Below are 24,070 nucleotides of genomic sequence, written 5' to 3' on the forward strand. Positions count from 1 at the left end.
AAATGCTTCTGAAGTTTGTGATTTCCACTTTGACAGTTCAGAATTGATTTTCCCTTACGAAAAATGTATCAACCCTACAAAAGGGTCCATTAATTACAATAATCACATTTCCAGTTGCTGCAGGATTATTTTCCTGCTGTAGGAAACAGGGTCAAATGAATCTGTATATTCAAGCAGAGGCCTATATCGTACAAGATCTGTTACATTTTATGTGGCCTCAGAGACAATACAAAGCCTCATACTGTGACAATAAAGGTAAGTACATTTGCTCAATAATGCTTGTCTGTTTAAAATGCACTTCCTTGCTTTTGATTGCAATAGTGCAAGGAAAAAGCTTAGGGCTATTTCATTCATATTGCCTTGACATTTCCATTACAATCCAATTATACCAATATTCTCAGCAAACATTTTATATTTATTGATGTATGATTATTTCTTTTTATTGGCAAATTCATTATTGTTACATCTCATTTACATGGTGAAATTGCTCTGCCTCTTGGCCTCACCACCCATCAAAGTATTTTCAATATATCTCTAACATAATTTCTGTGTTATCATCATTTCAATAGTCTAGAAACTAGTCTAAAACTAAAAGGTCTCTAACTGGTCTCAAAACAATGTTGTAATGAGGTTGTAATGCCAACTGGGAATGGTCTCAAACTGCATGTTTGAGATACATGAGTATGACCTTGGGTACTTACCACATATCTGCACACTCTCATCCAGTCCGTCCTCACAGTCGTTCTCTCCATCACACAGCCACTGCTTGGCGATACACTTGTTCTTAGAACAGGCAAACTGGTTCCACAGGCAAGAGGAGTCTAGGGGAGGAGCACATTCATAATACCATGAATCAAAACACGTAAGTGAAAGAAAAACAGGACAAAAACAACAATACCCTGTAGTAGTAGAAGTCGCCCAGTTATTTTTAATCAAAGCACAACAAGTGTTTGGGTTATCATCTGCCCCTTAGCCTTTCTATTTCCAGAGAGGCTGACTGGACTTGGAGCCAAATAAAATACTTTGTGGGTGTTTTCTCTTCTTCAGTTTTTAATATAAAAATTCCGTAGTGTTCCAAGGGGAGCTGACTGGTAGATATAATGAAAAAATAATAATCAAAAGGATGGAGCTTTACTTAATGGAATTATGCAGAATAACACATATTGCAGTCATGGTAAGTAAAATGTGTTCTCAATAAAGCAGTAATTAACAGTCAGTGCTAGTAAGAAAAGACAAGTGCAAATGTTACACGGTACACGGTACAGGCTGCGTCTTGACTGCTGGCGTCTATTCATATATGCTTTTCCTATTAGGTTCACTACTTTCCATGCTGAAAATCAACAGAAGCCTTATATTGTTGAACTGTACATAATCACAGATGCACAGATAGAGCTGTGGCGGTCATGACATTTTGTCAGCCGATGATTGTCAAGCAAATAACTGCCGGTCTCACAGTAATTGACCGTTAAAGTCCGTAAACACATTTAGCATCTCCTGGCTTCCACGCATAGCCTACGAGCCACTGATGCAGACCTTTGGAACATCTACATTTTAAACAGTCTAATAAATCCATTTATTATAGCCTACACCATCACAATAAATTCATGATTTACTTTAAACAGGTCTAAAGAAACATGATATGAAGAAAATGTAGTCAGAAGAACAGAATAGCATACTCTGAGTTGTCCTTATGTTAGGCCATGATCTGGCCATGTCACACATTATGGCTGTGGGTTACACTAGCTCATTTAGCAGACAAGATTTTCTTTGAATTCCATGGCATTATTTTATATTATTTTAAAGAATGAAGAATTCAATTGAACATAGCTGAAGAGAATAGAAAGGATATTTCCTTCAAACAATTTGAGGGAGTGCTCACGTGCGGATATTCTGTGTTGAGTAGTTAACAAAGAAACAGTTCCTCCTATATGCTTAATTTAGAGGTATTTATGCAACTTTAGTTGTGATACAAATGTTGGGCTATAAGTTTAGATTTTTAATACATTCTAAGTCTGCATGATGCAACTCTAATGATGATTTGAAAAAAGTTGCATGAAAGGCTTTTTTTGCACACACTTCATCAGTCTCGCATTCACCATTAGACAAGTACTTGATAATGCCTTGAATTTCCCGGCGGTATCCCCTTTGTGTGTCCGTAATGCCCCCTAAAAAAATCCATGCCTTTTGCGGCCAGTGGACGTTGTGCCCTTGGGCTGAATATAATAATAACAATTCCCTTTCCCCGGCTGTGTGGGCCGAAGCACCTCTCACTCACATGGCTCTCTCAGATCTCTCCCAATTCTTATTAGCCAATGCCCGTCACATGATTGGGTCCTACTCACAGGCTACAAGTGAAGACAGACATATCGGGTACGCAACTTCACGCGTATCACGTCCTGGCCAGTATAAGGATTAATTGTTATTGTAGTTTGGTCAGGACGTGGCAGAGGGTATTTGTTTTATGTGGCTCGGGGTGGTGTTTTTTCTAAAAGGGCATTTGATTTAGTATTCCAGGGTTTTTGGGCACTGTTCCTTGTCTACGTATTTCTATGTTGATCTAGTTGGTTGTATGTCTATGTTTAGTTAATTGGGGTGGACTTCCAATCGAAGGCAGCTGTGTGGTGTTGCCTTTGATTGGAAGTCCTATATTAGTTGGGTGTGTTTGTCTGTGTATTTGTGGGAGATTGTTTCTTGTCTAGCATGTATGAGCCTGAGAAGACTGTCGGTATATCTTGAGTTCGTTTTGTTGTTTTTGTGTTCATTTTGATTTAATAAATGTTCAAAATGAACAAACACAGTCCTGCTGCATTTTGGTCCTCCTTCACCGACGATAACCGTGACAGAATCTCCCACCAAAAATGGACCAAGCAGCAGAGGAAGGAGCAAGAGGAATTCGGTGAGGACCGGGAACGCTACCGAGGAACGCGACTGGCGTTTAAACCGGAGAGGCAGCCCCAATAATTTTTTTGGGGGGGGCACACGGACAGATCGGCGGAGCCGAGGATGGAACCAGAGCTAGTGAGGGGAAAAGTGGAGGAAAGAGAAACAGAGACTATAAGGGAGTTGATGGGAAAATTGGAGGAGAAAAGGATGAGAGAGCTACTGTGTTGGTGTTTTAGGCACGACATTCGCCCTACAGAGCGTGTCCTAATGTTATCACCTGGAGTAGCGTTTATTAATAGTCCTGAGGTGCGTGCTAGCTGTCTGGTGAAGATAATACCAGCACCACGCCCCTGGCATCCAGTTCGTCAGCCCAGTCCGTCTCGTCCTATTCCCGCTCCCCGCACTAGCCTGGAGGTGTGTGTTCCCAAGCCGATACCTCCAGTACCAGCGCCACGCATCGGACTTTTAGTGCATCAGCCCAGTCTGACTCGTCCTGTTCCCGCTCCCCGCACTAGCTCTGAGGTGCGTGTTCCCAGGCTGATATGTCCAGTACCAGCACCACGCACCAGGCTTCAAGTGAGTCATCCCAGTCCGACGTCGCCAGAACTACCCGTCAGTCAAGAGTCGCCAGAGCCGCCCGTCAGTCAAGAGTCGCCAGAGCCGCCCGTCAGTCAAGAGTCGCCAGAGCCGCCCGTCAGTCAAGAGTCGCCAGAGCCGCCCGTCAGTCAAGAGTCGCCAGAGCCGCCCGTCAGTCAAGAGTCGCCAGAGCCGCCCGACAGTCAAGAGTCGCCAGAGCCGCCCGACAGTCAAGAGTCGCCAGAGCCGCCCGACAGTCAAGAGTCGCCAGAGCCGCCCGTCAGTGAGGAGTCGCCAGAGCCACCCTCTAGTCAGGAGTCGCCAGAGCCACCCACTAGTCAGGAGTCGCCAGAGCCACCCACTAGTCAGGAGCTGCCAGAGCGGCCAGACTGCCCGGAGCTGCCAGAGCGGCCAGACTGCCCGGAGCGGCCGGACTGCCCGGCGCTGCCGGACTGCCCAGACTGCCCGGCGCGTCCTTATTGAATTCCGAGGCGCATATTAACCTGTTATGGCTAGGGGGCAGTATTTTCACGGCCGGATAAAAAACGTACCCGATTTAATCTGGTTACTACTCCTGCCCAGTAACTAGAATATGCATATAATTATTGGCTTTGGATAGAAAACACTCCAAAGTTTCTAAAACTGTTTGAATGGTGTCTGTGAGTATAACAGAACTCAAATGGCAGGTCAAAACCTGAGAGATTCCTTTACAGGAAGTGGCCTGTCTGACCATTTCTTGAACTTCTTTGCCATCTCTATCTTTTACAAAGGATCTCTGCTCTAACGTGACACTTCCTACGTCTTCCATAGGCGCTCAGAGCCCGGGAAAAACCTGAATGTCGTCATCCCAGCCCCAGGCTGAAACACATTATCGCCTGTCTCAAGTGGCCGATCAAGGGACTGTGGGCTTAGGCGTGTGCCCTGGCCGCCCCCGTCTTTGTGATTTTTCCTCTGTTTGCCGAAAAGGAGATTCCCGGTCGGAATATTATCGCTTTTTTACGAGATAAATTGCATAAAAATTGATTTTAAACAGCGGTTGACATGCTTCGAAGTACGGTAATGGAATATTTAGAAATTTTTTGTCACGAATTGCGCCATGCGCACGACCCTGATTTACCATTTCGGATAGTGTCTGGGACGCACGAACAAAACGCCGCTATTCGGATATAACGATGGATTATTTTGGACCAAACCAACATTTGTTATTGAAGTAGCAGTCCTGGGAGTGCATTCTGACGAAGACAACAAAAGGTAATCAAACTTTTATAATAGTAAATCTGATATTGGTGAGTGCTAAACTTGCCAGGTGTCTAAATAGCTAGCCCGTGATGGCTGGGCTATGTACTTAGAATATTGCAAAATGTGCTTTCACCAAAAAGCTATTTTAAAATCGGACATATCGAGTGCATAGAGGAGTTCTGTATCTATAATTCTTAAAATAATTTATGCTTTTTGTGAACGTTTATCGTGAGTAATTTAGTAAATTGTTAGCAAATTCCCCGGAAGTTTGCGGGGGGTATGCTAGTTCTGAACGTCACATGCTAATGTAAAAAGCTGTTTTTTGATATAAAAATGAACTTGATTGAACAAAACATGCATGTATTGTATAACATAATGTCCTAGGTGTGTCATCTGATGAAGATCATCAAAGGTTAGTGCTGCATTTAGCTGTCTTCTGGGTTTTTGTGACATATGCTAGCTTGAAAAATGGGTGTCTGATTATTTCTGGCTTGGTACTCTGCTGACATAATCTAATGTTTTGCTTTCGCTGTAAAGCCTTTTTGAAATCGGACAGTGTGGTTAGATAAAGGAGTGTCTTGTCTTTAAAATGCTGTGAAATAGTCATATGTTTGAAAAATTGAAGTTTTTGTATTTTTGAGGAATTTGTAATTCGCGCCACGCCTATCATTGGATATTGGAGCAGGTGTTCCGCTAGCGGAACGTCTAGATGTAAGAAGATGTTGGAAGAACTGTTCACATTTACTTTCCGTCAGCCAACAAGATGAGTAGGCCTAACGGACAGCAGAAGCATTAGCCTATGTCTATCTACTTTCCCCCATAGTACAAAAGTTAACCTATTCTATTCTGTGCATAGAAATAAATATTCTAAACACAGTCTGGGACAGTTGTGTGATGCTATAGATCCCAAATTAACACAACCACAAGCATAAAAAAAATGTTTAAAACCAATTAGGCTGATGCAACAGATCAGAAAGTTTAGCTTAAAATGTTGATCAACTATTAGGCTATTTTTTCACATAATAAGCACAGCAATGTTCACACGGCAGTACAGTAGACTATAAGCGCAATATTCCAAAATGAAATAAATTAGCAGGAAACACCATTCTCAAAGTTATGCTCTACTCCCGCCGTAAAACAGGTTAACCTGTTGGGGCTACGGGGCAGTATTTGCACGGCCGGATAAAAAACATACCGATTTAATCTGGTTACTACTCCTGCCCAGTAACTAGAATATGCATATAATTATTGGCTTTGGATAGAAAACACCCTAACATTTCTAAAAATGTTTGAATGGTGTCTGTGAGTATAACAGAACTCATTTGGCAGGCCAAAACCTGAGAAGATTCCTTACAGGAAGTGGCCTGTCTGACAATTTCTTGCCCTCCTTGATCATCTCTAACAAATACAGGGGATCTCTGGCATGACGTGACACTTCCTACGGCTCCCATGGGCTCTCAGAAGGCGGGAAAAAGCTGAACGATGTAATTCCATCCCCAGGCTGAAACACATTAGAGCGTTTGGCAAGTGCTCTATCAGAGGGCCATTAGACTGAGGCTCGTGCATGAGGGGATAGCATTCTTTTACTTTCACTCTCTTTGTAATAAAAAACGATTTCCCGGTCGGAATATTATCGCTTTTTTACGAGAAAAATTGCATAAAAATTGATTTTAAACAGCGGTTGACATGCTTCGAAGTACGGTAATGGAATATTTAGAATTTTTTTGTCACGAAATGCGCCGTGCTCATAACCCTTCTTTACCCTTTCGGATAGTGTCTTGAACGCACAAACAAAACGCCGCTATTTGGATATAACAATGGATTATTTGGGACCAAACCAACATTTGTTATTGAAGTAGAAGTCCTGGGAGTGCATTCTAACGAAGACAGCAAAGGTAATTACATTTTTCTTATAGTAAATCTGACTTTGGTGAATGCTAAACTTGCTGGGTGTCTAAATAGCTAGCCCTGTGATGCGGGCTATCTACTGAGAATATTGCAAAATGTGCTTTCACCGAAAAGCTATATTAAAATCGAACATAGCGAGTGCATAGAGGAGTTCTATATCTATAATTCTTAAAATAATTGTTATGTTTTTTGTGAACGTTTATCGTGAGTAATTTAGTAAATTCACCGGCAGTGTTCGGTGGGAATGCTAGTCACATGCTAATGTAAAAAGCTGGTTTTGGATATAAATATGAACTTGATTGAACAAAACATGCATGTATTGTATAACATAATGTCCTAGGGTTGTCATCTGATGAAGATCATCAAAGGTTAGTGCTGCATTTAGCTGTGGTTTGGGTTTATGTGACATTATATGCAAGCTTGAAAAATGGGTGTCTGATTATTTCTGGCTAGGTACTCTGCTGACATAATCTAATGTTTTGCTTTCGTTGTAAAGCCTTTTTGAAATCGGACAGTGTTGTTAGATTAACGAGAGTCTTGTCTTTAAAATGGTGTAAAATAGTCATATGTTGGAAAAATTTTAGTTTTTGCATTTTTGAGGTATTTGAATATCGCGCCACGGGATTACACTGGCTGTTGAGTAGGTGGGACGCAAGTGTCCCACCTAGCCCATAGAGGTTAATGTGCTTAATTTTAAGAAGTTATTTGTCTGCTTTAGCTGTGATACAAACCTTATCAAAACCTATAAATCAAATCACTTTTTTTGTCACATGCGCAGAATACAACAGTGAAATGCTAACTTACAAGCCCTTAACCAACAATGCAGTTTCAAGAAAAATACCTGAAAAAATAAGAAATAAAGTCACAAATAATTAATGAGCAACAGTAAAATAACAATACCGAGGCTATATACAGGGGGTACCGGTACAGAGTCAATGTGCGGGGGAACCGGTTAGTCGAGGTAATTGAGGTAATATATATATATATGTGGGTTGAGTTATTAAAGTGACTTATGCATAGATAATAACAGAGAGTAGCAGCAGCGTAAAAGAGGGGGGTGGGGGGCAATGCAAGTAGTCTGGGTAGTCATTTGATTAGATGTTCAGAAGTCTTATGGCTTGATGGTAGAAGCTGTTTAGAAGACTCTTGGACCTAGACTTGGTGCTCCAGTACCACTTGCCGTGCGGTAGCAGAGAGAACAGTCTATGACTAGGGTCGCTGGAGTCTTTGACAATTTTTAGGGCCTTCCTCTGGCACCACCTGGTATAGAGGTCCTGGATAGCAAGGAGCTTAGCCCCGGTGATGTACTGGGCCGTACAAACTACCCTCTGTAGTGCCTTGCGGTCGGAGGCCGAGCAGTTGCCATACCAGGTAGTGATGCAACCAGTCAGGATGCTCTCGATGGTGCAGCTGCAGAACCTTTTGAGGCTCTGAGGACCCATGCCAAATCTTTTCAGTCTCCTGGGGGGAAATAGGTTTTGTCATGCCCTCTTCACGACTGTCTTGGTGTGCTTGGACCATGATAGTTTGTTGGTGATGTGGACACTCTCAACCTGCTGCACTACAGCCCCATCAATGAGAATGGAGGTGTGCTCAGTCCTCCTTTTCCTGTAGTCCACAATCATCTCCTTAGTCTTGATCACATTGAGGTAGGGGTTGCTGTCCTGGCACCACACAGCCAGGTCTCTGACCTCCTAAGCTGTCTCGTTGTTGTTGGTCATCAAGCCTACCACTGTTGTGTCAATGGCAAAATTAATGATGGTGTTAGAGTCATGCCTGGCCATGCAGTCATGAGTGAACAGGGATTATAGGAGGGGACTGAGCACACACACCTGAGGGGCCCCCGTGTTAAGGATCAGCATGGCAGATGTGTTGTTACCTACCCTTACCACCTGGGGGCAGCCCATCAGTAAGTTCAGGATCCAGTTGCAGAGGGAGGTGTTTAGTCCTAGGGTACTTAGCTTAGTGATGAGCTTTGAGGGCACTATGGTGTTGAACACTGAGCTGTAGTCAACTAATAGCATTCTCACATAGATATTCCTTTTTTCCAGGTGTGAAAGGGCACTGTGGAGTGCAATAGAGATTGCATCATTTGTGGATCTGTTGGGGCGGTATGCAAATCGGAGTGAGTCTAGGGTTTTGGGATAATGGTGTTGATGTGAGCCATGACCAACCTTTCAAGACACTTCATGGCTACAGACGTGCCTGCTACCGGTCGGTGAGTGCTATGGGCTAGGCTACATGAGGTTTGCGACTATGATTTGAAAAAGTTTCTTGCCTGACTGCACACAAGCTGGGCATCATTCACAAGTGACAGGCCAATATTGTCACCCATCGGACTATTCTTGATTTACTCTCATCTTTACATATACTAAATAATAAATTTGGGAAATTAGTTTTGATTTAGAGTGGACCATTATCACGCACCTGTCTCGAATCAGGGGCAGGCGAAAAAATACATGTCATCTGTGCACTTAAATAGCAAATGGAGGACTCTATTCCTGTGATTCATGTGCATGCCAGCCAGGTAGGCTATACTCCTATTATAAAAGAGAAGAAATGTGCTTAATATTAGGAAACCTGAGAAATAAATATGTTAGGCCTAACCTATAGAAAACTGATGGGATCCTCCTCTTTTTAATAGATGCCATTAAAATTCAGTTTTCTCATATAATTGCATAACTTATAGAAATGTTGTGCAACATGAGCTCATGGGCTCTCATGAAGTGTTTGATTCGATTTTCGATTACAATTGCATTTATGTCAGAGTAAATCGAGGGACAAGAGAATGCTGAGTACCAGGCAGTTAGCAAGCTTGGTATGCTACTCGTGACCATCAGCAGCATCAGAGCTTTGAGAAGCCTAATTACCACATGGAATTTGACTGCCATCATGACTTGTGACCTCCGGTGTGTCAGTAATATGGTCACCGTAACAGCCCTACGCACAGACAGGAACACATATGTACCTTCAGATCTGGATTCATTTAAATTCAAAGAACCACCCTCCCTTGGGGGCCTAGATCCAATGCCTCTGTCTCTTTCAGATGTCTCGACAAAGGCTCATTCTGGAGATGCTAATATTTCATATCTTAGGCTTCAGTGGTATTTCACTGTACAGGGAAAGATCATCAGACATTTTACAATGACAGACAAGTATTTCATCTAATCAGTTGTGAGATTTTGGATTTCCAGTGATATAATGACATTTACTTCTAATCTTTTTCCTTTACTTTCAGTTTATCAATAGCTCTGGCTTTTTATATGGTAATCAACTCAGTGAAATGGGAATATTTTCCATTTGTCCTGAGAATGCCAGTTCTAAACATCTAACAGACTGAATGACATTTAGACAGCAGCATCATTCTGCTTAGTTTTGAAAGGAGCTACGGTACATTTTTTAAATTCGCAATACCATCATTTCAAATTCAAATAAATTCAAACAGTAATGAAGCACTTAGCTAAATAAATGAGAATGTGTTTTTCAGTCATTTGATGGTACACAGAATCATGTTGTGTTAGATGAATTTGAGTCACCCAGTTAACATGATTACCAAACCTCATTCTGCTCTTAATTTAGACAATCTACTGTGATTTATTTCACTTCAATAACTATGATCTTACTCTTCAAGACAGTTAATAACATATGACAGTGTTACTTGTGTGGGCCATTCTGTCTAAATTAATTAATTCCTCAGTAGTTATGGGCATTTATTAATCTGAAGCCTAGCTGTGATGCAGGTCAGGATAAGTATTACCACCTCAGTGGCACTCAAACGCTCTTGGAAGATCCTTCTTCATCACTTTGACAGCAAAAGTAATGAAACATAAACGGTATACATAAATAAGTCATCTGTTTGATTGAAAATTCTATTTACCAGACCATGACTCAATTTTGGTTTAGCTATCTAGGTGGAAAGTCTTTGTCATGGTAAGTAACACCTACATTAGAAAGGATCAAAGAGGTAGGCTAGAAGTGTTCTTGTCTTCCCTGGTGAGAGGGTTCCATGTGCAAGGTTCCGTGTGAAAGGTCAGTGTCGGAGAACATTCCATGTGATCCGTTCAGATGTCAGCCACTTCTCAGTGAACCCACATGTTTCCATCTCTGGTAACAATTCACAATGACTAATGGATAATTAATTAACTGTTACACACAAGGGGAGAATATGCTAATTCAAAGCCAGAGAAAAAGCACCCCTGTGTCCTTTTTAAGTGGCTTTATTTGAAAATCAGGGCTGGAGGTATACGCTCTATACACATAAGTAGGCTAGCAGACAACTTGGCAAGCAATTAAATACACAATGAGGACGAACAATACAATATCCAGTAGAGACAATTAACTCCAATCATTAGTGATTTGTCACTGCTAACACTGGATTTGTGTCTTCCTGTGGTTGTCTAGAAATAATTCAGACAAGCCAGGGCCGGTCCTTGCCGTTCTGCTGCCATAGGTGAGACCAAAGAATGCTGCCCCCGCAAAACTAGAATAGTCCCAGTAAGAATAATGACGTTGAAAAGACATCTAAAATAAGTAAGTTGAAAGGTGGTGAAAAGGTATTTTCCGTATGTTTAAAATACATATTTCCAGAATGTTGAAAAGGCGTCTTTTCCAGACAGTTCTGAATGAAATTGAAAATACTTATTTTCCGGATGATGAAAATACATATTTTACGGATGTTTGCAGATGTTGAAATCATGCTCATTTTTGGTTCTGAATGAAAGTTGAAAATAAGTAATTTATAGGTGTTCTACGTCTATGTTTGGGCCAAATCAAGGCTGATCCAGACCGGACAAAATCTGATTTGGTCTGGACCAAAAACCAATGTCTGTGGATGTTGAAATCAAGGCTGATCCAGACCGGACAAAATCTGATTTGGTCTGGACCAAAAACCAATGTCTGTGGATGTTGAAATCAAGGCTGGTCCGGAACTGCACCAAAACAATATGTCCAAAAGGTGTCGGTTCGTGCTTACTGAGGTGTAGCAAACAGTGTTGCCTGAATTTAAATTTTATGAATGCCCATCTATGTGGTAAGCCTACCATTTGTAAAACACCAAAAAATGACGTCCAGCCAGGACAAAAAAAATAACGTCCAAAAGACGTTGGCTCGTGCTTACTGGGATGTAGCCTACCATGTCGGCCTCCAATTACATTTTATGAATGCCCACTAATGTAGTAGGCCCACCGTGTGTAAAACAGGCCATTGCATTGGTTTTATTAGTCCTGATTCTTGTGACTAATTAATTTGGCTATTTAAGCTCTGAATATCAGCTACACAGGAGTTATTGCGAGCCAATTTGCAATGTGTTTACACAGCAGGTAATGCAGAAGTATTTTCTTTTTCACTATGATTAGCTTGTCAAAAATTGACGGATACAAACTTGAAACCACTGATCATGACAATGGGGTGAAACTCCTGGACAACAGTTGTGATTGTCCATTTAATACTGTCCATTTTACTTTGACCTGTCCTGTTTTTAGGAAATGTTGCTTGTTAACATGACAGCACATTTTTTATTTGATTGAGCGCCATTTATGTTAGGCTATTTGATCGTAAAAATTGTCTGTCTCATTACATTGTCATACATTTTATCTCCAACCTGTAGATTACAGAAAAGACCACACACTCTTTCTACCATATCCTATATCTGCTACATGATTTATGTTAGATGTATTTATTTTTGACAGAATGTTGGTGGAGCGCTGCAGAGCTACATCTCTCCAACAGCACCCTGGAGGGGCGCGCTTGGAATGGACAAGCAAAATATTTTGCGCCCCTACCTTTAAAAAAGGCCCTAATGATTTATGCTATACAACGTTTGACATGTTTGAACGAACGTAAATATATTTTTTCCCCTCGTTCATGAAGTGAAGTCCGGCGGGCTTAGATCATGTGCTAACAAGACGGAGATTTTTGGACATAAATGATGAGCTTTTTTGAACAAAACTACATTCGTTATGGACCTGTGATACCTGGAAGTGACATCTGATGAAGAGAATCAAAGGTAATGGATTATTTACATAGTATTTTCGATTTTAGATCTCCCCAACATGGCGGCTAGTCTGTATCGCAACGCGTATTTTTCTGGGCGCAGTGCTCAGATTATTGCAAAGTGTGATTTCCCAGTAAGGTTATTTTTAAATCTGGCAAGTTGATTGCGTTCAAGAGATGTAAATCTATAATTCTTTAAATGACAATATAATATTTTACCAATGTTTTCTAATTTTAATTATTTAATTTGTGGTGCTGACTTGACTGCCGGTTATTGGAGGGAAACGATTTCCTCAACATCAATGCCATAGTAAAACGCTGTTTTTGGATATAAATATGAACTTGATAGAACTAAAAATGCATGCATTGTCTAACATAATGTCCTAGGAGTGTCATCTGATGGAGATTGTAAAATGTTAGTGCATCATTTTAGCTGGTTTTATGGTTTTGGTGACCCTGTCTTTGAATTGACAAAACATTACACACAACTCTTGTAAATGTACTGTCCTAACATACTCTAAATTTATGCTTTCGCCGTAAAACCTTTTTGAAATCGTAAAACGTGGTTAGATTAAGGAGATGTTTATCTTTCAAAGGGTGTAAAATAGTTGTATGTTTGAAAAATTTGAATTTTGACATTTATTTGGATTCAAATTTGCCGCTCTTGAAATGCACCTGCTGTTGATGGAGTGCACCACAGAGGTTAACAAAGTGGGCACTGCTTATCAAAAGGGGGCATCAGCGCTAACCTAAAATGCCCACATGCCACTGGTTGAGAGAAATTGGCATCGTTTTTGGGCAGAATTCTGTGAGGTTTTATGTGTTGCTGTTGGAGGTGCGTCTTGGTCAGTTTAGCTCAGAAAATTCTGCCTTCGTCAATCTGCCTAATGAGCAGGCCGGCCGTGAGACAAGCCAACTAATAAATGGTATTCTGTAATGCAATGTAATGCAATGAAATGTGTCTACCCACATGGTCCAATATGGTCCAATAAACATAGCAAAGCCTTACTGCACTGAACCTCATCGGCCAAGTAATCACAGTCTTTCTGTCCATATAAATACACTGGATTATCTTTGTAATGTAATGGGCTATCAACATAGCAAAGCCTTACCACACTGAAACTCATCTGCCCCATCCTCACAGTCCTTCTGTCCATCACACAGCCACACACTGGAGATGCAGTTACCGCTGGGGCATGCGAAGTGGCCCTCTTCACACTTCTGCCCATGGGAAACTAGGGCTGACAACAATGGAAGGGAAGAGTCATCTGAGAGGTGATTCAGTGGTGTTAGCAGTTGATGTTACTCTCCAATAACACAGACCCCAAAGCAAATCAGGGGGAGAAAAATAGGTTTATTCAAAGAGGAGAAATCATAGGTGTTATATGCTGAGAGGTAGACAAATCAAATAAAATTGTATTGGTCACATACACATGGTTAGCAGATGTTATTGTGAGTGTAGCGAAATGCTTGTGCTTCTAGTTCCGACCATGCAAGTAATATCTAACAAGTAATCTAACAATTTCATCTAAGATGTTCATTCTCCCCTGTCCTCAGTGATTCTCTCCACAGAACAAAGAGACAGGATGTAGTTTTATACCCCCAAACCTAGCCTGTGGTTGACCAATTAGAATTCCTGGCAATAAAATTGTGCCAATGGCCAGATAACACGTATCGCATTTCAGGCGCAATGTATAGACAATTTGGACCAATGAAAACTTGCCATGTAGATGCTTACTTACGATGCAGTTCAAGAAATAGAGTTAAGAAGATATTTACTAAATAAACTAAAGTAAAAAATCAAATAAATAGTAACACAATAAAATAACGAGGCTATAAACAGGGGGTATAGGTACCGAGTCAATGTGTGGGGGTACAGGTTAGTCAAGGTAATTTGTACATGTACTGTAAGTAGGGGTAAAGTGACTATGCATAGATAATAAACAGTGAGTTGCAGCAGTGTAAAAACAAAGCCCCCCCCCTTCGATGTAAATAGTCCTGGTGGTAATTTTATTAATTGTTCAGCAGTCTTATAGCTTGGGGGTAGAAGCTGTTAAGGTGCCTTTTGGACCTAGACTTGGTGCTCCGGTCAGATGCCGAGCATCATCGCCAAACCTGGCAGTGATGCAACCAACCAGGATGCTCTCAATGGTGCAGCTGTAAAACGTTTTGAGGATCTGGGGACCCACGTCAATCTTTTCAGTCTCCTGAGGGGGAAAAGGTGTTGCTGTGCCCTCTTCAAGACTTTCGTGGTGTGTTTGGACTATGATAGTTTGTTGGTAATGTGGACACCAAGGAAGTTGAAACTCTTGATCCGCTCCACTAATCACTTCAGAAAATGGTATATCTATGTTTTTGGATTTTATGCAAGTCTTCTCTAATTGAAGCTGACTTCCTCAATCTGTCTTCCTTAGGCAGAGAGAGGAGAGAAGAGAGGAGAAGACAAGACAAGAGACTCACCCTGGCAGTTGGTCTCATCTGCATAATCGCCACAGTCATTGGCTCCATCACAGATCCAGGAGGGGTGGATACAAAGGGAGGTGGAATTACAGCTGATGAAGCCTTTCTCTTTCACCCCCAGTTTGTAGAATTCAGAGCAGTCTGTGTTGTCTACACAAAAACATTAGCTAACCTTAGCTAGCTAAACACGAGCTACTGTAAATCCACTAACAGTAGGTAACACTAAGGTATAAAAAGGTAACATTAGCCAGGTTTCCATCCACAGTTTTTATGTAAGTAAAGTCATACCGCATAAAAAAACTCACCACAGCTGTAATGGAAACAGGAAGATTCGGTACAGTTTTATAAATGCAGACCGAACATTTGTTCGACATGGTGAGATCTTTTTGTGTCGGTAAAATTAATAATGTGAGAAATGGCGGTGGAAATGCCTTTATGCACAAATATTGATATAATGACCATCATATGGCAAATAAACTTGGAGTCATGCAAGTTTGTGGTCCTGTGCCCCTGCCACTACGACTCGGGAAACCATGTAGTTTATTAGGCTACATATGAATTAACTTATGATGAACTTCACAGTGATCTTGATGCCCCTTTCCAATAAATGTCAAGGGTCTTATTCTGGTGACTTGATGACGATTGCTTGACTGCCGTACCAAATAAAACAATTCTTGCTCTTATCCATAATAACCTCATCATGTAGACTAGTTTACTCGCACAGCCTACCATCACTGTATCTGCGAGCTGTTGGCAAGAGCGCACATGCCAAGACCAGAGTAGGCACATTTGCCATTTAACACAACAGTTTGTGACAAAACTATCTGTAGAGTTGAAAATATGATGTAAACACATTGAACTTTAGACTTACATGAAAACTTAACCGAAAAAGTACATTTTGTGTACACTACTTTATCCACAACAAGTCTGTTTGGTGGAAACACACCACTAGTAGGAAGATGCGCATATTTTCTTAGTGCGGATTTTAGAATATTTGCATGAAAATAATTTGCCAATCGGATGGAGGCCTAGTTAGTAACACTGTACATTAAGTTGCTTATTTACCTGTGTAATAACAAATAAACTACAATCTGGATAATGCTGAATGACTGAAAACAAGCGATCCATCAATGGTGATGAGGTTACCATGTTAGCATAGTGCACTTTTCTGGATCATGACACATACCATACCTTAAAAAGGCTTAACTTACTGCAGTTCTTTTCATCTGAGGCATCAGCACAGTCAATGACCTGGTTACACCAGGCTGAGCCGGGGATACAGCTCCCATCCTGGCATGAGGATTCAAACGATACACACGTGACATCTGAGAGGAGAGAGAGAAATGAACCCTTCGAAAAGACCCGATGCTAGGAACAACTCACCAGGAAGAGAGGGACCAGTTAATAGTGTAACCCAGGTAGAAGGCTTAGTAGTGTTTAGCATCAGGTCTAGGGAGGATATCTAGGATAGGGAGGATGTCAGGTGTTTGTGTACGTGTGCATTATGTGCGTGCATGCGTGAGAAGCAAATAAGCAGAGGTATACGAATCATCAAGTCCACTCCCGAGTGGCACAGTGGTCTAAGGCACTGCATCTCAGTGCTAGAGGTGTCACTACAGACACCCTGGTTCAAATCCAGGCTGTATCACAACCGGACATAATTGGGAGTCCCATAGGGTGGTGAGTAACTGGCCCAGTGTCGTCCGGGTTTGGCTGGTGTAGGCCGTCATTGTAAATAAGAATTTGTTCTAAACTGACTTGCCTAGTTAAATAAAGGTAAAAATAAAAACAAAAACATCAGGACTTATTAATGATCATTTAGTTTATGCGAATGCCATTTATTGTCTGTTTTCATGAGCACTACTAATAAACAAATTAGATACTGAGAACCTACAGGGACATTATATTTGATCGATCTAGTAAAAAGGGGTTTTCTTGCTCGATTTACCATCTACGGAAACTATGGTATTTTCATTTAAATGCAAAAATTTAATGTTTTAATGGTTATAGAAACAGGGGTGTTGTTGATAATTTGCCATTAAAAAAACTAACCGACTGAATGCTTTGAGAGTCATTACAGCTAGACGTGCCTGAAATCTCAGTCCTTGGGAGCTTCATCCATCTTTAGAGAATCCTACTGCTGCCTCATGGCCTCTCTTAATTGTCTCGTTTCAGGTTTAAGCACATTACGTTCCTGTTAAAGAGTGCTGGGTTTGTTTTCCTCTGGGCCAACTGCATGCAGCTGAATAACAGCCACAGAAACTAAATTGAAAATAATAGCAAAGAATGCCACTTGATTAGAATAGCAATGACAAAGATTGGAGATTCGGGCCGGGGCAATCTTTGCATGATTTTCTGAACAATTTGTGCCCAATATCCTCCTGGCCCTTGGTCTTTGAGGAGCTATGTGATGCTGGGGCACATTAAAGAGAGGCTCAGCACAGTGTGAAGCCTGCTATATGCTGCACACACACACACACACACACACACACACACACACACACACACACACACACACACACACACAGCAGAGAGACCTGGTCAGGATTGACTGGGAGATTAAGCGGTCGATCTATCCATACTCACTGTTACAAAAGGCCTCGTCTGAGTTGTCCCCACAGTCATCCACCCCGTCGCAGAAATGACTGTTGGCCACACAGCGTTGGTTGTCACACGCCCTGAAGCCTCTCCTACAGTTCCTGTTATCTGGTGAAATTACAAAACAAAATGTGTTCACTTCCAATAGGAAATGGTAATGGTAGTAATCTTCTTCTTATGACATCCTCTAGATAACAACTGTGCAGTCCCACACTGAATGTGCTCTAGCCAATTCTTCAATGGATGTCATCAGGGTTGGGATCAATTCCATTTCAATTCCACTCAGAAAGTACACTAAATTCCAATTCCTCATTGAAAAGCATTGAAGTTAGTTGGAATTGGAATTTCAGTATACTTCCTGAAGTGACTGAAATTTGTATGGAATAGACACCTTCCCTGGTTGTCGAAGAAGTGGATGTCGATTAAGGCAGCCCCCTGCACCTCTCTGATTCAGAGGGGTTGGGATAAATGCAGAAGACACATTTTAGTTGAAGGCATTCAGTTGTAAGATCAATTGCTTACCACAATATTGCATTTTCTCATCTGATTTGTCTTTGCAGTGCGCTATTCCATCACATGTGAACTGATAGTTGATGCACTCGCCGTTTCCGCATTCAAACTCCTTGTGGATGTTGCAGGAGGAATTCTCTGCTGCAAAAGAAGATGACTAAGGTAGTTAAACTTAAGTCAAATATTTGTGCATTTTCTCACCACAATGGCTTTAGCTGTGGTCTTAAAGTTAGCAGTAGCTGCACCAGTATGACCTTTATGTTAAAAGTACAAACACTGCATATTCCCCTCTGAAACAAAGTTAATTAGGTGCTAATGTATTACAACTACCTAAAACAGTCTGTCCTTGCCAGTGAATAAAAGTGTATAGATAATTACTAAAGAGGAAACATTTCAAAAAAAAAAAGTTGAAAATCTGATCTAAACCAATCAACTAAGTTATATTTTTTGTGAGAATTGCAAGATTATTGAATGTATGGTTGGTTAAAAAGGAACATTTCGGGACTCCAAGTGACACAGCGGTCTAAGGCACTGCATCGCAGTGCTAGTGGTTTCACTACAGATCTGGGTTTGATCCTGGGATTTGTCGCAGCCGGCCGTGACCGGGAGACACATGTGGCGGCGCACAATTGGCCCAGTGTCGTCCGGGTTGGTGGAGAGTTTGGCCGGCTGGGATGTCCTTGTCTCATCGTGCTCTTGCGACTCCTTGTGGTGGCCGGGCGCACGCACGCTGACTTTGGTCGCCAGTGGTACGGTGTTTCCTCCAACACATTGGTGCCGCTGACTTCCGGGTTAAGCGAGCAGTGTGTCAAGAAGCAGTGTGGCTTGGCGGGGTCATGTTTCAGAGGATGCATGGCTCTTGACCTTCGCCACTCCCGAGTCCGTACAGGAGTTGCAGCGATGGTACAATACTTTAACTACCAGATGGATATCACAAAATTGGGGAGAAAAAGGGGTTAAAAAATAAATGATCTCATAACTTACAAATGCATCTGTTGTCATCTAATAACACACGTGCTCCCCGACAACTACAGTTGACTCTTCCATCTGGGGTCAACAGACACAAGTCACCACAGCCACTGTTATTGAGTCTGCATGGGGACAGCTCACCTACAGAACACATGGCCAATCAGAGATATTATACACACAACAGGAGACCAACAACATATGCTTTATAGACATAACATGAGGCAAAAAGACAGAGACAAAGTGAGGTTGCAATTATTACAGTATTTTGCAATGTCAAAGACATTCAGAATTTTTATTATCAACTGTTTTTACGAACATTTAACGCTGAAGAACGACCAATAAACTAAACTGAATGTCACCAGTTTATTAACGGCTAAACCTCAATTAACATAGAGTTTATTTCAAGGCCAACGGTCCAAACCCACAGCTCCCACCTCCCACCAGCCCACCATAAAGAACGCATCAGCTCAGTCAGTGTAACAGGAACAAGCAGGTATGGTCTCATCCTCCCTGATAAAGAAAGAGCGAAGGATGCAGAGGGAGGGGAAACAATAAAGCACAGGCATCACCAGTGCTCACCGGAGAGACACGTTACAAATGAACCATAGCTTTCCTTTCCTTCCCTCCCCTCCAACCCTCTGTCTCTCATTCACGCATCAGTGTCTGTGTGTGGGGGATGTGTGTGTGAGGGATGTGTGTGTGTGTGTGTGTGTGTGTGTGTGTGTGTGTGGCCTCATCTGATTACAGAGGAACGGGAGGATCAGGAAGAACAGACAGGAAGACTGATGAAAATGTGGAAACATTGACTTCACATTTAAGTATCTGGAGGAGGAAAACTGGGGTGAGATGAACAGTGGTCCTGTGTGACTCAGCTTTACATGTAATAGCGTGACGGTAGCAATCTAGGTTCAATGCCCGCAGGGATCACATACATACTAAAAATGGATGCATTACCTGTAATGTAATTAGCTTTGGATAAAATGTTTTATTAATTTAAACATTGCAGGTTGTTACTTATCAATTGGCAAGACGGAGAGGTCAAAAAGATGTCTGCGATCATTTGTGATGATGAAATAAATGAGAAGGAAAAGTCCCTCAACATCTTCACAGAGAGAGTCAAGCCATTGGGAAGCTCTTAAGTACTTTTCCCAATGTCCTAGTACTTACAGTACATATGCACACTTCAGAGCCCTCCTATCGAACTTAGGGATTATTTTTATTAATTACGTTGCCAGCTTTAGTTTCTCCCCAGCTAAATAAAACCATCTTAATTTATCATTCCCACCATTTTCTTCAAATCAAGAGAAGGAGCCCTGGTAGGTAGATACACTGCTATGAGTCCTAGTGGAAAACCAATAAGTAAAGAGAACCCCAAACCCCAATCTAAATTAAACAGACAAATGTAGGAAAATGCACAGATCTGCAAGACAGATGAAAAAAAATACTATTACACTAATAGATCTATTCTCCTCTTACACATTCCATATTGTAGGGAAATCATGTGTGTGCATAAGTGCATTGCACAGACATACATGGGCTCCCAAACATTCACAAACAGTCTATCCCTGTCTTTTTCAGATAAGATTCCAGGGAGTTGTTGTCGTAAGTCTAGATTCCAGGGAGTTGTTGTCGTAAGTCTAGATTCCAGGGAGTTGGTGTCGTAAGTCTAGATACTCACAGCTGTTGGAGTCATTTGTCACAGCGATGATTCCCATGGGCTGGTGGGGGATATCTGCTCGCAGAACCTTCGTCTCTCCACCTGTGTACTTGTTGGATCGTAGCACGGCCCGGCGAGCCCAGTCCGACCAGAAGATGAAGTCCCCATAAATAGCCAGGCCAAAAAAAGTTCCTGGCCCTGACTTCACGATGACCTGTGATTTACAAAGCAGTACATCAGTGAAAGCATTCATAACTTGTCTAATATGTCTACAGTGCCAATACCAAGCCATAGCTAAGTCCTCTACCTCCTTGTACTCTAGTAAAACATATATGATTTTCAAAGACTTCATGTCAATTACATCTAAACATCAAATTAGTCCCACTGTAGCTCAGTTGGTAGAGCATGGCGCTTGCAACGCCAGGGTTGTGGGTTCGATTCCCACGGGGGGCCAGTATGTAAAAATGTAATAAAAATGTATGCACTCTACTGTAAGTTGCTCTGGATAAGAGCGTCTGCTAAATGACTTAAATGTTAAATGTAAATGTAAATATTGATGAAAACATAAAATTAAAAAACAGACTTTGAATACATAGCACGAAGAAATAAATGAATCACTGCATCATCAACTCCTGTACACACAAACATATACAACCTCTCCTAGGTTACTGCTGAACCCAGATGTTGTTGCTATGTAAATGTATGACAGTGTCACAGAGAGGGAGGCAGGAATACATCAGACAGACGGCTCCTTTGGGAGTCTCTTTCTATGCTGGGGCCACTAGGCAGGTCTTCCTGCAGTTCTGTAGTCTCAGCAATTAGTGGGACATGCATGTAACCATTATCACATTAGCCCTGCTGGCATACAGGGATGAATAGGACAGGTGTTGATTCAAGGAGCACAGCTTGTTACAGGGAAAACAACTGGCCAGCAGCAGAGAAAGAGCAACCAGTGGAGCACAAACAACATTGAAAATACCACCAATATGTATCTCTTTATTTATCGTCCACTACTATTCCTACTACAACTATTTATACATTGCTAAAACACTGTACATCGTGGATAATATAACACTTGAAATGTCTTTATCTGTTTGAGTGTAATATTCAATGTTATTTTCTAATATTTGTTTTAATGTTTTGTGTCTTCTCACTTTTGTTGATTGTTTATTTCACTTGCTTTGGCAATGTAAATATGCTTCCCATGCCAATAAAACCCCTATGAATTGAGAGAGAGAGAGAGAGAGAGAGATGACAAGGAAGCCAGAGGGATTTTGACGGAAATTTGATTAGGGAGAATGCTAGTTTTATACACAGGGACTAATTACCACTGTGTTCAAAATCTCTTATAGTCTACTTATATGAAAGTTCTTGTCACGTGTGCTCCCTTTCCAGCCTCTAGGTCAGCAGGCTGCTCGTTATGGCGCACTACTATCACCATCGTTACGCGCACCTGCGCATCATCAGACTCACCTGGACTCCATCACATCCCTGATTACCTTCCCAATATATGTCACTCCCATTCGTTTCTTCCCCAGGCATTATTGTTTCTGTTCCAGTGTCATGTCTGTGCATTGTTTGTGTTTTGTATTATGTTACGTTTATTTATTAAAACACTCACTCCCTGAACTTGCTTCCCGACTCTCAGCACACACATTAGAGTTCTGAGTAAATAAAACCAAACTTTGAGTTGTAGAAAACAAAAGGAAGTGAAGCGCTGCTGGGATATAATAGTAGAACTTTGTAGGTAGATGTTCTTTGGCAAAGGGGTTAAATGGTCAGCAAAAAAACTAAAAGGACCAAGGCACTATTCATATGATTAAAATTCATTTATTGTTATGGCATGTTCAATAGAACAAACAATTTAAAACTCTGACTCATTTTAACATGGCCTTTGTCAGGGAGTACTTTGAGAACTTTAAAAGTATTGTATGACTTGCTTAGGTACAGTTGTAAATTGACTAGGGTGGGGGTGCTAGTCCAAAAAAGGTTTAAAACTTTTCTTTAGGCTTTGGGGAGGGTTATGTGATTTTGTTATTGGGCACAGGGGATGGTTGTGCATTTCCCCCTTTTTTAGATACCACATTTTGCAGGTTTTACTATATAATTTCTTCCATATAGCCACATTTCCTCATCTGCTTCCATGTGTCTCCTTTATCAAGGTGTGTTGGTACTTCCCTTATGCACTACACTTTCTGCGGCTTACTATACAGTCAACATTATCCTGCCCTCTATTCATAGTGACAATAGTGGTAGGTGGATTGTTTGCCCAGGTCTGCAGTAGGTTAACTAGCAAACATATCACACATAAAATCATTCAAATCTGCACCAATTTTCAATATAAATCCACAAGAACATAGAGGAATAGCTGACAGGCAGCAGAGGCCAGGTGTTCTTTGCAAGAACACATGAAAGAACAGTCAAGACATGAGACACGCAGCTCATAAAGCTCTCCTATTAATTTTGTTTAGGCCATAAAAGTTGAATTTACTGTATAACCGATTCCCCTCTTCACATTTCTCAAAATAGTACAAAATATATAGTGATTCATTTAATTCATATGAATAGATTATTTTGAAACATTTCTTTGAATTAATGATGTGCTTCGCCATTGTAGTAATTGGGGTTTGGTTAAATCGTGGTAAATCGAATCATGGGAATCATAAGAATCATCTGTGAATCGCAAACAGTAAAAGGAAACAATTTAGCTGTATCCTTCCTGCTACACACACTCACACATTGACACACTTTCACACTTCACATACGCTGCTGCTACTCTGTTTGTTATACAGTTTATCCTGATTGCCTAGTCACTTTTACCCTTACCCACAAATACAGTTTGATTTGATTTTGGCGACTCCGGGATCCTGGCCTTCTAGGCAGAGTTCCTCTGTCCAGTGTCTGTGTTCTTTTGCCCATCTTAGTCTTTTCTTTTTATTAGCCAGTCTGAGATATGGATTTTTCTTTGCAACTCTGCCTAGAAGGCCAGCAGAGTTGCCTCTTCACTGTTGACGTTGAGACTGGTGTTTTGTGAGTACTATTTATTGAAGCTGCCAGTTGAGGACTTGTGAGGCGTCTGTTTCTCAAACTAGACACTCTAATGTACTTGTCCTCTTGCTCAGTTGTGCACCGGGGCCTCCCACTCCTCTTTCTATTCTGGTTAGAGCCAGTTTGCGCTGTTCTGTGAAGGAGTAGTACACAATGTTGTACGAGATCTTCAGTTTCTTGGCAATTTCTCTCATGGAATAGCCTTCATTTCTCAGAACAAGAATAGACTGA

General features: G+C 41.3%; 1 pseudogene; it reads right to left on the minus strand.

Moving 5' to 3' along the window:
* LOC106582301 (low-density lipoprotein receptor-related protein 1B-like) overlaps positions 1-24,070 on the minus strand; it is a 407,952-nt pseudogene that overhangs the window by 119,853 nt on the left and 264,029 nt on the right.

Source organism: Salmo salar, chromosome ssa21, assembly GCF_905237065.1.
Source record: "Salmo salar chromosome ssa21, Ssal_v3.1, whole genome shotgun sequence".
In the NCBI taxonomy this organism is placed as follows: Eukaryota; Metazoa; Chordata; class Actinopteri; order Salmoniformes; family Salmonidae; genus Salmo; species Salmo salar.